Below are 13,552 nucleotides of genomic sequence, written 5' to 3'. Positions count from 1 at the left end.
AATCCCTACCCACCCCTAACCTTAACCATAAGTAACCAACCCAGATACAAGACTTTTGGCATTTTTACTTTTTTGATTGCATTCACAGATTTTTATAAAACTGACGTTATCCAAATGGGGACCTCAAAAGATGTCCCCAAAAGTAGGGAAATTTCAGGTTTTACTACACTTTGGGGACAGTTTGGTCCTCAAATGTGATCAATGCAAATCCACACACACACACACACACACGTTTGTATTCATTTCTTTGTGTGGACTCTCTATTCGGTTCTACGTGGAAAAACCCGAATCCCAACAATAACAACCTTTACCCCTCCAGCCTAACCTCAACCATAAGTAACTAGAAAAGATACAAGACTTTTGCCCCCCTTACAGCGCCATCCACCTGGCATTTCCCAGCTGGAGGCAAGGCACCGGAGCAGGGCAGTAGTGGGTAAAGTGTCTGATCTCTCCGCAGCTGCCATGGCTTTGCGCGTATAACGTGCATGCTCTGTCCCTCTCTGCAGACGGAGCCCCCACATGCGCAGGTGCAGGTTTGGCATGAAGTGGCTGGCGACCGGCGTGATGTTGCAGACAGGGACAGGATTGTCTCAGTCCGCTCAGCCTCTGCCAAGGCCTTGGCAAGCATGGCCGGCGTCTGCAGCTACATGTGTTGGCACAACCGTTCCGGGTACCGGTGCCCTCAGCGGGGAGGCTTCTGCTCACTCTACCTGGTGGATCCATCGGGTTGCCCCAGGAAGGCACGCTGCCCGACTCCCGGGGTGCACATCCCACGCACTGGTGCTCCTGGCTGCCACTGTAGGAAGTCGTTGGGTCGTTGTATAGGAAGTGGTTGTAGTCTTCCAGGGAGGTTAGTTAAGAATATAAGAGGGGGGAGACAAAAAGCCCTAAGTACTAATAAGTGGGCAGTGTAAAAGGCCTACCCTTTGCTGTCTGTATTTAAATGCTAGGAGCAGTAGAAACAAAATTCATGATTTGAGGCCTTCATTTCATCAGACTCATGATATTATAGGACTAACAGAAATGTGGTTGAGTGACAATGATGGAGAAGAATATAATATGGATGGTTACATGTTGTTCTGTAGGGACCAGATAAGCAAGAAGGGAGGTGGTGTTGCAGAATATGTAAAAGAAAATTTGCAGGCAAGGGAGCTCACAGATAATAATAAACCTAGAGAAGCTACAGCACCCTCCACAATTATTGGCAGGCCTTGTAAATATTTTTAAAAAGGGTTAGAAAAAAATCTACCTTTTACTAAAATAGCTTCATCTAACACCGAAAAAATTAGAAAAATCCAACCTTTCATTGAAATAAATTTTTCGAAGAAAAAAAAATCCATCAAGAAATAATTATTTTTAACAAAAATACTTGAGCCATGATTATTGGCACCCCTGCTTTTAATACTTTGTACAACCTCCCTTTGCCAGGATAACAGCACTGAGTCTTTTATAAGGTTGGAGAATACCAAGCCGGGCATCTGAGTCCATTCCTTTTTAGAGAACCTCTCCAGATCAGCACTCTACTCTTCAGCTCAGTCCATAAGTTTACAGTGGAGTTCAGGTCAGGTGACTGAGATGACCATGGCAGAAGCTTGCTTCTATAGTCAGCTAACTATTTTTGTGTTGATTTGGACATGTGCTTAGGATCGTGGTCCTGCTGGAAGATCCAGTGAAGGCCCAGTTTTAGCTTCTAGTGTCAGTATTGTGTATGAATAAAATGCAAAAAAATATCCCTTTGTCCACTGGTGTCCCCTTGTTGCCCTTACCCTGTTTGTCCCTTTATCCCCTTTCCTGTGAATACTGTTACACTGCAACTCTAGACTGGAGATCATAACAGCATCTTACCTATAGTTTTAAAAGAGATGAGGGATATTATTTAACTTTGCTATTTCAGAAATCTGTATCTGTTGGTGTGTTACTAATATAACACCCATATTCAAAAAAGGGGATAGAAGTAATCCAACAAACTATAGGCACTTGGAAAAGTAATGGAAGCTATAATCCAAGCCAAAATGGTGGACTACTCTTGGTGTGTATGTTGTTGCTGCCATGTCCCACTCTCGCAAATGTTGGGAAGCAATTAAAAAGGCCAGTAGGATGTTGGGTTACATCTCTAGGTGTGTGGAGTTTAGGTCAAGGTAGGTGAAGCTTAAGATTGTACAATTCCTTGGTAAGACCCCACCTAGAATATTGTGTGCAGGTTTTTTCACCTTACCTTAAAAAGGACATTGCTGCCTTTGAAAGGGTTCAACGTAGGGCTACAAGAATGATTCCCGGTCTTAGTGAAATGTCTTATGAGGAGAGGTTAGCTGAGCTGAATCTGTTCAGCCTCGAGCAAAGGAGACTAAGGGGGGACATGATCCAGGTATGTAAGATTCTGATAGGTTTATTTTTTTTCCATTACTGCAATATGTCACTCATGATTATATAACAGAATAGATGAAACCCTGCCTACATCTAGCTTTCTCCCAGGGGATTCACTATCCCAGTGTAATTCAATACAGTCAGTATCTACTGAAATGCTTGATATATTTTCTTTTCCATTGCATTTTTGATGGACATAGAGGACAGTATTTGGCTGAGACAGTATTAGCTTGAAATTTTTATTTTATAATAAATACAGTTTAAATACAGCTCAACCTCATGACAGTGAAAAAGTCTGCAGGCCATTGCAGAGGTCTTGGATGATGTTCTCATCTATGGAGGTCTTTGGTGGCTGTCGTAACCAGTGTCTCTGCCTAGGCCAGTGGTGGGTCTCATATTGAGGTACAGAGAATGGGTCCTTCCGCCTTGCGGATTCCCTCTTTCCCTGAGCAACAGCTTCCCTCCAAGATGATGGGGGGAGTGCGGTGGACAGAACTGGGGCTTCTTCCCTGTCATGCACTTTCTGGACCACTGGCTGAGGCCGGACACACAGATGAAGTTGCATCCTCAATGTTAGGCCTCTGGAGACCAATTTCTTTAGCTGGCCTGTTGCACAGAAACATTTCTCTTTATTGTAAACTGTAAGATGATTACAGCAACTATTCTGCTGTTATTCAATCAGTGAGAATAATTTACATAGTACCGACCAATTTTTTAAACTTCAATTAACATCAGACTGTCTCAAACTCATGTTAAAAAAAGTTCTGAAATACATACGTTTATATACGGGCTGATGATAATATCCACCGCCCCAGCATCCACGTCTCCAGTACAGGTGCCAGCCTGGTTAGAGGGAGGTGATGTGGGTGGAGATTCGTCATCTCCCCAATCAATCACCTCATCCCACTTATTCCAGGCTGCCCAGTACTCATTATCTGTCCAGCTCACGGCTTTTTCCAATCGCCTAGTGCTGAGAGGAGAAACAGGTTTCAGTCAGACAGGTTGCACTACAGCTCACCAGACAACAGTAAAAACCTCTTAAAGAGCAAATACATAAGCCGGTTCTATCTAATAATTGTATTTAATAATAAAACAGTACAATCATCTAAGTTTTATCAATGTAGATGGCCAGAAAATTTTACTGTCACATATATATGTACTTGTTACTGTGGCAGTACACTTGTTAACAATAATGCTAATATACTCACTGCAGCTACAGGATATATATATATATGGGGCATATGGCATACCGAGCATTCTCCGGTATGGTATTAATTCTAGTGGCACCCCCCTCCCCCAGTCAATAAAATGTATTGCTTAATGCCAACAAAGGGAAGGGTGAGTGCACTTGACCTTCTGAACATGATAACTGGTATTTGTTGCATCTTTTTATCACTTCACATAATGTCAAATGTTTAAATGCAGTTTTGGGTGTTTTTAGAAATCCATATTGCTCCCTCTCACGAGAGAGTAAAAACCAGTACAGTATCTCTGTTTGGACCAGTGGTGGGTCTCGTACTCAGGCACAGAGAATGTGTCCTTCCACCCTGTGAATTCCCTCATTCCCTGAGCGACAGGTTCCTTCCACGCTGATGGGGTGACGGTGGTTTCCAGAACTGGGGCTTCTTGTTCCCTGTCATGCACTTGGCTTTGCTGGACCAATTGCTGAGGCTAAGAATGAAGTCGTATCCTCACCGTTAAGCCTCTGGACAGCAGTTTCTTTTGCTGACCTGTTACATAGAAACACTTCTCTTTATAGTAAACTGCAAGATGATTACAGCAACCATTCTGCTGTTATTCAGTCAGTGAGAATCATTTACATAGTACCATACAATTTTCAATCTACATCAGACTCATGGTTCAAATTATGGGAGGTACTGTACCCCCCGATCAAGACCCAGACCCCCCCAAAGAGACAAAAATAGCAGTTTTGGGGGGGGTTTTAACATTTTTCTTTTGCTGTAAAAAAAAAAAAAAAGATAACCTCACCTTGTAGGAAAAGTTTATGTAAAACAATTTCAGACACCCCTAATGTGGACCGTACCATTTTAACCACCTCGGCGCTAGAAGCAGCCAGTCGGTTGCGTCATTCATTCTCATTCAGTGACCTGTTCATTGTGTTCGTCTGTCATAGTACTGTTTGTCGTGCATTGGTAAATGTGAGTAGCCAGCAGAAGTCTAGCCTGTTGAAAATGTGTTATTTTACAACCTTCATTTATTCGTTTAAGTGTTTCATCTACTAATGCAAGCTGACGTCTTTATAAGTTGAATTACTTACCATTGTCCTTCTGAGGCAGATGTTCTGTCGAGTTGAGCTACTTTGTCCAGGTAATCTACTGTAGTGCTAATTGATAGCCTTAATCATAGCTTACCTCGACAAAGTAGCTCAACTCGACAGAACACCGGTACAGTCAACTTTAGTTACATTAACTAGCAAGATGAGCTAAGTTCTCTATTTAAACCAGGCTTATTTGGTGAGGGAAAATCGATCATGGTCATTTTCCAAGGAGATGAACTCCATATGTTTTCGTTCTCATTTTATCACGAATAAATGGTGCCATTCTGAAATTAATTTGCCACTTAGCCTGTGTGGTTTGTTATTAGGCTAATATTAACGCATAAGAATGTCTAACGTCATGCTCTGAAAAAACATTACTATAAGTGACACCTATAGGGGCAACGTAAAAAAAACTAGCTAACAAATAATAAGCCCTATTATTTGAATTTTAGTGGTATTGATTCTGCATTCCACAATTTCATATATATAGACATTTTAGAAGCTTCATCTGATAGCCCAGATACTGTTTTGTTAAATATAGATTAGATTTTATTCACAGACACACTATGAGGAAAAGGAAAGATGGAGACATCAGACACTCTTTTGGTGGTAAAAGAAGAGTAAGTAGGAAATATTAGTGTTAAGAGCTACAGAACATTACACTAAAAGTATAGGTTATTTAATGTGTATGAAGGAAAGTGGTGGTCAGCAGAAGGCAGGAGAGGCACAGGAGCAGGGAGATGGCAGGATCAGGACAGTGTGCAGGCAGCAGGGAGATGGCAGGATGAGGACAGTGAGCAGGCAGCAGGGAGATGGCAGGATCAGGACAGTGAGCAGGTAGCAGGGAGATGGCAGGATCAGGACAGTGTGCAGGCAGCAGGGAGATGGCAGGATCAGGACAGTGAGCAGGTAGCAGGGAGATGGCAGGATCAGGACAGTGTGCAGGCAGCAGGGAGATGGCAGGATCAGGACAGTGAGCAGGCAGCAGGGAGATGGCAGGATGAGGACAGTGAGCAGGCAGCAGGGAGATGGCAGGATGAGGACAGTGAGCAGGCAGCAGGGAGATGGCAGGATGAGGACAGTGTGCAGGCAGCAGGGAGATGGCAGGATGAGGACAGTGTGCAGGCAGCAGGGAGATGGCAGGGTCAGGACAATGAGCAGGCAGCAGGGAGATGGCAGGATCAGGACAGTGAGCAGGCAGCAGGGAGATGGCAGGATGAGGACAGTGTGCAGGCAGCAGGGAGATGGCAGGATGAGGACAGTGTGCAGGCAGCAGGGAGATGGCAGGATAAGGACAGTGAGCAGGCAGCAGGGAGATGGCAGGATGAGGACAGTGAGCAGGCAGCAGGGAGATGGCAGGATCAGGACAGTGAGCAGGCAGCAGGGAGATGGCAGGATCAGGACAGTGAGCAGGCAGCAGGGAGATGGCAGGATGAGGACAGTGTGCAGGCAGCAGGGAGATGGCAGGATCAGGACAATGAGCAGGCAGCAGGGAGATGGCAGGATGAGGACAGTGTGCAGGCAGCAGGGAGATGGCAGGATCAGGACAGTGTGCAGGCAGCAGGGAGATGGCAGGATCAGGACAGTGAGCAGGCAGCAGGGAGATGGCAGGATGAGGACAGTGTGCAGGCAGCAGGGAGATGGCAGGATAAGGACAGTGAGCAGGCAGCAGGGAGATGGCAGGATGAGGACAGTGAGCAGGCAGCAGGGAGATGGCAGGATCAGGACAGTGAGCAGGCAGCAGGGAGATGGCAGGATCAGGACAGTGAGCAGGCAGCAGGGAGATGGCAGGATGAGGACAGTGTGCAGGCAGCAGGGAGATGGCAGGATCAGGACAGCGCACAGGACCAAGAGGTGAGTTAGAAATTAGGCTGTACTTTACTACCATTATCTACTGTATCATCAATGCAGATATTAGCCTAATAGACAAATATTCATTTCTGAAGGCTGTTGGAGCTGTGGGGACTGAGAGGGCAGGAATTACACCAGACTGCTGGACCGGACCAGGCTGTTTGTATATGTATAGGCTTTTTACTTTTATTAGTATACTACTTCTAGGATAATTCCTGAGAGTTAGCAAAACCAAATTCTTTTGGATAGGGATAAGGATAATGAGATCTTCTGTATTGATTCTCATTTTGTCGCATGTCCAGACTAGAGGTCGACCGATATATCGGCCGGCCGATATATCGGGCCGATATTTAGCATTTTTTAATGTATCCGCATCGGCCGATATCCGAGTGCACTACGCCGATTTTCAGACAGGCACGTCTGCGGGCAGCCCAGTGTTATTGTTGCTGTGGAACACGTGACCCATGCTGCCTTGTGCAGGACCACAGCCAGAAGTTTTGGAAGAGTCCTGGGATAAAAGGCTTAAATTCTGATCTTTCAATGACCTGTTTATTTAAGTAGTTTGCTATGAAATGTTGCTTTAAAAGAAAACGCGAATTACGCTATTGGGAACTGGGGTAATGATAATGAGCCTTCAACCAACTGTAGCTTACAGGTAACATTAAGGATCATTGATTCTAATAGAGTTCGTTTTGTGCGCTTATTGGTGGGCTCACAGACGTTTTTTAATCGTTAAAAATCATTTTATTTGTTAACATTTTAATTATTACCATATCAGCCCGATGTTATCAGTTATGTTTTTTTTCTTGTGTCGGAGAGTTTCACTCTGTGAGTGTGTGGGGCGGAGCAGGCAGCTCTCAAATACTGCAGCGTGTGTGAGAGTTGCGTTACTCTGCCCTGATCACAGACAGCGCCGTCCTCGGGAGATACAGAGCTGCTAAGAACAATGCATGGCGGAGAAAAGTGTTTGTTCGAAAGCCTGGTTACCATTTACTTGAGCTGATGCTGACAATGGTCCTTCTGTGCAACTTTTTTTCATTTGAGACCGGAGATTCAAACAATTTGTCAGACGTCTAGATAAAAAGTGCATGACTTTGCGCAGTTAGTTTCCTCATTAAACATGTCTGTCCTTTATACGGGCTTATACGTAGACAACGTCACAATCACTAGGGGCTTATGTTGTCCTTGCATACAAGGCTGTGCAATACGACAGTTATTTTATTTTATTTTCCGGGATCACTAGATTCTGATTGTGAATTTGGCTTTAAGCTATCTGTCTGCTAACAACAGAAACAACATGTTAGTGTACACTACTCATCATACCATGATGCACTTAGTGTTTTTTTTTTCTTCAAAATGTATTAGAGTGTAATTGTTTTAATGTGCATGGAATACTGGAATTGTAGAATGAATTGAAGATGAAGGTACTATAATAAAAATTCTAACCTTGCATTTATTCTTCTGTTTTAGTAATTGCTGTCTGATGGCTGAACAAAAATCTAATCCTGTATGGCAGCATTTCACAAAGCCAACACCAGGAAAAGCCAGGTGCAATATCTGCAGCAGACTGGTGAGCTTGGGAGCTGAAGAATGAGTTTGCTGCTAAAGAGATTCTGATGCTGCTATCTTTATTGTTTATAAGTTTAAGTTGTTTATAAGTTGTATTGTGTTTTTGTTATTTAAGTTTATATTTAAATTTACACAAGTCAGTATTCAGTAAATGCTAAGTTGAGAAATTTTGTGTATCGTTTGTTATTATTAATGTGATATTTTATCATGCAAATAGAGGGGAAAACGTCCAATTTTCGGCCAAAAAATATCGGCAGCATATATCGGCCATCGGCTGACCCTGACTCCTAAATATCGTCATCGGCATCGGCTATTGAAAAACCCATATCGGTCGACCTCTACTATCAACCTTTGCAGGCTTGAGACAGGTTCGTTGGCAAGTGACGATGTTGCCACTAGTACTGAAAAGTCTCTCTGACGGCGAGCTTGTCGCAGGAATACACAGGTTTTTGCGGGCAAGTCTGGCGAGATGAGGAAAGCTTAGTTTGTGTACTTTCCACCATGCAAGTGGATCCTCCTCTTTGTCTATTGGAGGTGTTAGCAGGTAAGTGTTTAGCTCTGCTTCCAAAGCATCCTTTAGGGTCAGAGAGGAATCACCCTTTGCTTCAGTTTCTCTCTGTTTAAAGAAGCTTCCCAATGACTTCTTTGCTTTCTTTGCCTGGGGTGCACTGGTAACGTTGGGCTCCACGTCAGTGCTGCAGCTTGATTTCTCCTGGCATTCCATCATCTGTGATACCACTCTGGCCTTAACTTGGGTCTTCTTGTCTGCACTGATGAAGTCTATCTTGAACCGGGGGTCCAAAAAATATGCCATATCTAGCAGCTTCTGAGTATCATCATCTTCGTATTTCTCATTGAGGTAGTCCAGCATCTTCATCTTTATGTTCTTGGTCAGGTCTGTGTCTTCCTCTCGCATTTCCAGTAGTGAAGTGTTGAAGAGCTGAAGAACTGGCTTTACAAAGGAGACACTGACGTATTCATCGCCTGAAAGTGCATCAGTGAAATCCAGCATTGGGCCCAGTGACTTGCTTACAGACTCCAGCACATCTATATCTTGCCAGGTTGGAATTAGATGCCGCAGCTTCTTGTCTGCAGACAGGACCTGAGTTAAAGCCTGCTGCTGCTCTAATATCCTGCTGATCATCATCTGTCTGGAACCCCATCTTGTTTGGCATTCTGAGATGAGACAATGTGATGGTAGATTGAGTTCCTTCTGGACTTTTGCCAGGGCATCGCTGGCCTTCCAGCTGTGAGAGAAGTGGCTCACCAGCTTCTTGCAGACTCCTGTAGCACGATCATTGCGGCCATCCTTTTTCACTGCATTTTCTAAGCGGAGAAAACAAACAAAACATTGCGAACTTTAATTATTGAAGCACACTGTTTTATTTCAAACAATAAATGAAGAGCTCTTTTCCAAAACGCGATAAACGCCAATAATAATTTCCTTGTTTCAGATGCAGTTTCTTTCCAAACCCCAATAAGCACCGAACTTAATTTTAGCCTAGTGAACGTTCTCGCAATCCAACGTGGCTGCGCTCCTAACAGATGTTTGTTCATTAGGCTATAATTCCTCAAAATAAGTAAAAAAATCTTATTCTCTCTCTCTCTCTCTCTCTCTCTCTCTCTCTAAGTTTTCGGTGCTGATGCAGGACGCGTTCATGTAAACGGCCCCTAAAAGCTGTGACAAAGAACCAGCAAAAGTAATGATTAGGAATATGTAAAATATTGCAATGAGACATTTTAATTGTTTATTAATAACTGCGAACATGAAAAATAAAAGACAAAAGACTTTTAAAAAAAGACAACCATCAATTTTTGGGAAAAATGGATGGATTTATAGCGTTTTGAAAAGAAAAAAAATTTACTTTGAATTTTTCAACAACAATATAGTTGTTTGATTTAATAATCATTATTCAACATGTTCAGACTAAGCAAAAAACATTTTAACAGGATAAATTGAATATTCACAAAATGTGTGGGTCTAGGTAAAACAATTAATTTCCCTGAAAACTATTGAAATGGAGTTATCGCATTTTGGAAAAGAGCTCCTCAAATGTGCTCATAAAACTATTTTTTGTTTAAAATTAAATGTTTAGTGTCTGTATTTTTTCTTACGTTTTAAAGCTCTACGTACACACATGCAACAAATTCATTTTACAAGTTTTGTCAGGTTCAGGACAGGTTATTAAGTAAAACAGCTGAGTAAAAATGTATTTTTATTTTGGATAAAGATCATGGTCATTACTCACCAACTGCAAGATGCAGTCTGTGGCCGAAGCACTGTAGCCTGGTCCACTTGTTCAGATCGGCAGCTTTCACCATGTTCGCTGCATTATCTGTTGTTATACAGACTTGACGTGTCTCATCTAAGCCCCAAGCGGACACCGCTTCTCTCAGGGCCTCTGCGACATTCTCGGCTGTATGACTTTCCGGGAAAAATGCCGTCTGCAAACAGCGACTTTTTAGCTCGAAGTCCTCTGCGATGAAATGGACCGTCAGACTCATGTAGGGCTCCGTTGTCCTGCTGGACCACAAGTCTGTTGTAGTTGCATAGTATTCCACGTGCGACAGTTCTGCTTCAATCTTAGATTTGCATTTTTCATACAGCTCTTTTATCGCAACTTGGGAAAAATATGTGCGGGATGGTATAACATACCGCCTGTCAAGCGTTCGGATCATTTTCTTAAATCCCTCTTTGGCGACGGTATTTAATGGCAACATATCTTTAGCGATATGAAACGTTATTGCGTCTGTTATTTCTTTCTGTCATTGAGAGCCTTTCTGGTAAGGTGTCACACTGGCAAAGGCATCACAAACATTTGTTTGTTTTGGTTGACATCCAGATTTGGCTTTGTATTCGTTGTAAAGAGCTTTGTGGTGCCGTTTTAAGTGATCAGACAAATTGGTGGTGTTTCCATGTTTTGTGGCCACAACTTTATGACACTCCATGCAAAGTACCTCTTTTTGGTCAACATCCTCCTTTTTGTAGCCGAAATAGTCCCAAATAGATGATTTCGACTTTCTTTTTGGTACGAAATCATTTTTTTGCGGCGGATCCTCTTCGTCGCGCATTTTTAGCAGTGAATGTTGGCTGTGAGCGGTGAGCAGCGACACAGCGAACCAATCACTGTGCAGGCACGCGGAACGTGCATGTCACCCCAGCAACAAGCCATACAACAAACTCGTGTTTACTGTGTGCTACCGTTCTCTTAATACACAATGGGCTTCTACCCTTCACATCGTATGTTCCGGCGATGTGACTATCGCTCACGCGCACATCGCGATGTCGATGTCAAAACAGAATATCGTTCAGCCCTAGTGCAGAGCTTGGAAGTCTGCGGATGTGTTCCTTTTTAACCCTCTGGAGTCTTGGGGTAGGGGACACACTTTCACTAACTGGGGCATGCTCACACATTTCATTCAATATCATAAACTTAATTCCTGGCAAATAAATTATTTCTTATATATTTGGTTTGGTAACAAACTCATCTTAATCTTAGTGTACTTTAGATTTATGTGAAGTTTGTAATTTGACATTCAAAGTATAGACATTGCAAAATGCACTTTGGAACACTCTGTGGGTGTTTGTTTAATATTATCTTTGAAAGTCTTATTGTACTGTGTTGGCATGATTTGCATAGTGTGGGAATGTTTCAGCCTTATAGATTGTGATTATGTGTTAATGTAAGTAGTACAAGCATAATATTTATTATTCATGTATTTGAGCTGATTTACATTTTGTTTTGGTATGAAAAGGTTATTTTGATACGTCCCCCATGGAGGGGACCACATATTAAACGGATTTTTGGAACAGGGAGCCGGAAGTGGGGCTTGCCCCATCTGCTCCAGGCATCGACCCGGTATTGCAGTGCTTCCGGGAACGGTGCACCTCTACTGCCCCCTGTTGTTGAAAGGCAGAACTGACTGACTGAATGGGTGACTAATAGACTGAGTGCCTCTGGATGGCCAACTAATTAGCCGCATGTGGTGTGAGGGAGGGGCCCTGTCCGTGCGCGGCCCCAATTTTTCTTTTTTTTTAAAGTAAGGTGACACGCTGTCGTTTGTGCGGTGGGCAGCTGTGCTGAGGTAAGGCATGACTTCATCTTTGCCTTTTGAATTTTCCCTCATGTTTGTTTAAATGATTGCTGTTTTTTGAGAGGACAGGAGGACAGGGAGGACGCCGGTGGCTGCGACGCCCCTGGGCATTCTACTCTGAGCGGGGGCGTCACGGAGGCCCGGCTAACGGCGACCCGCTAAGCGGCAGCCCCATATCGACTCGGGTCTCTCTTCGGTCTTCAGGACCGGTATACGTTTCTTCTCTTTTCTGGATTGGAAAAGACAAGAGCAAAAGTGGAAGAGTTGACGAAATGGCGTCGGATGGCGTAGCTTATAGCGGTGGGTAGTAAAGACCTTGCATTCCAGAGCATCCCTGCGCATATGAGAGTCTGCTCCATACATCTCCGTTCAGGTAAGTCAAGTTCCGGTGTGATCACTAGACTCCATTCCTGTGTTTGTCCCTAAAGAGAACAGCCAGGATAGGAAATGCTGGAAACCCATCCCGACTGGAGTCCATCCCTTCCCGGTGACACAGTAACCCGAAAGTGTTTGTGAGTGTGGTTTATGTCAGATTAGGAGAGCTGAAATGAACCTTTTGTTGGATGATAGTCGGCGACCAAAACAAGAGCTAGATCACAGAAAAGTGTTTCAAAAGCGACAGCGTCAAAGTGAAATGCAACGCTGGATGGAAGTTTTCTAGTCCTGATGAAGGATGTAGAATCGGAATCCAGATATGTTTCCATACAAGGAATTTGCCTTGGTGGTGCTTTTACATGACATTACAAAGAACATAAGAACATAAGAAATTTACAAACGAGAGGAGGGCATTCGGCCCATCAAGCTCGTTTGGGGAGAACTTAACTAATAGCTCAGAGTTGTTAAAATTTTATCTAGCTCTGATTTAAAGGAACCCAGGGTTTTAGCTTCTGCTACACTAGCAGGAAGACTATTCCATACTCTAACTACACGCTGTGTAAAGAAGTGCTTCCTCAAATTTTTCTCCCGCTAATTTCCACTTATGGCCACGAGTTCTAGTATTTAGACTAATATTGAAATAGTCATTTGGCTGAAGAGCATCCAGACCCGTTAGAATCTTATAGACCTGAATCATATCCCCCCTTAGTCTCCTTTGCTCAAGGCTAAACAGATTCAGTTCCGCTAACCTCTCCTCATAAGACATTCCTCTAAGACCAGGAATCATTCTCGTAGCTCTTCGTTGCACCTTTTCTAAGGCAGCAATGTCCTTCTTGAGGTATGGTGACCAAACCTGCACACAGTATTCTAGGTGGTGTCTTACCAAGGAATTATATAAGTGTATCATCACCTCCCTTGACTTAAACTCCACACACCTAGAGATATAACCCAACATTCTGTTGGCCTTTTTTATTGCTTCCCCACACTGGCGAGAGTTACCCACATTTAGCAAAGACATAT

The 13,552-nt window shown here is 43.4% G+C and overlaps 1 pseudogene; it reads left to right on the top strand.

Annotated features, from left to right (window-relative positions):
• Nucleotides 1–11,723: 11,723 nt before the first annotated feature.
• LOC140582519 (U2 spliceosomal RNA) lies at nt 11,724–11,956 on the top strand (annotated as a pseudogene).
• Nucleotides 11,957–13,552: the final 1,596 nt, after the last annotated feature.

Source organism: Paramormyrops kingsleyae, chromosome 24, assembly GCF_048594095.1.
Source record: "Paramormyrops kingsleyae isolate MSU_618 chromosome 24, PKINGS_0.4, whole genome shotgun sequence".
NCBI lineage: Eukaryota > Metazoa > Chordata > Actinopteri > Osteoglossiformes > Mormyridae > Paramormyrops > Paramormyrops kingsleyae.
This window is presented reverse-complemented; position numbering and strand designations above follow the sequence as displayed.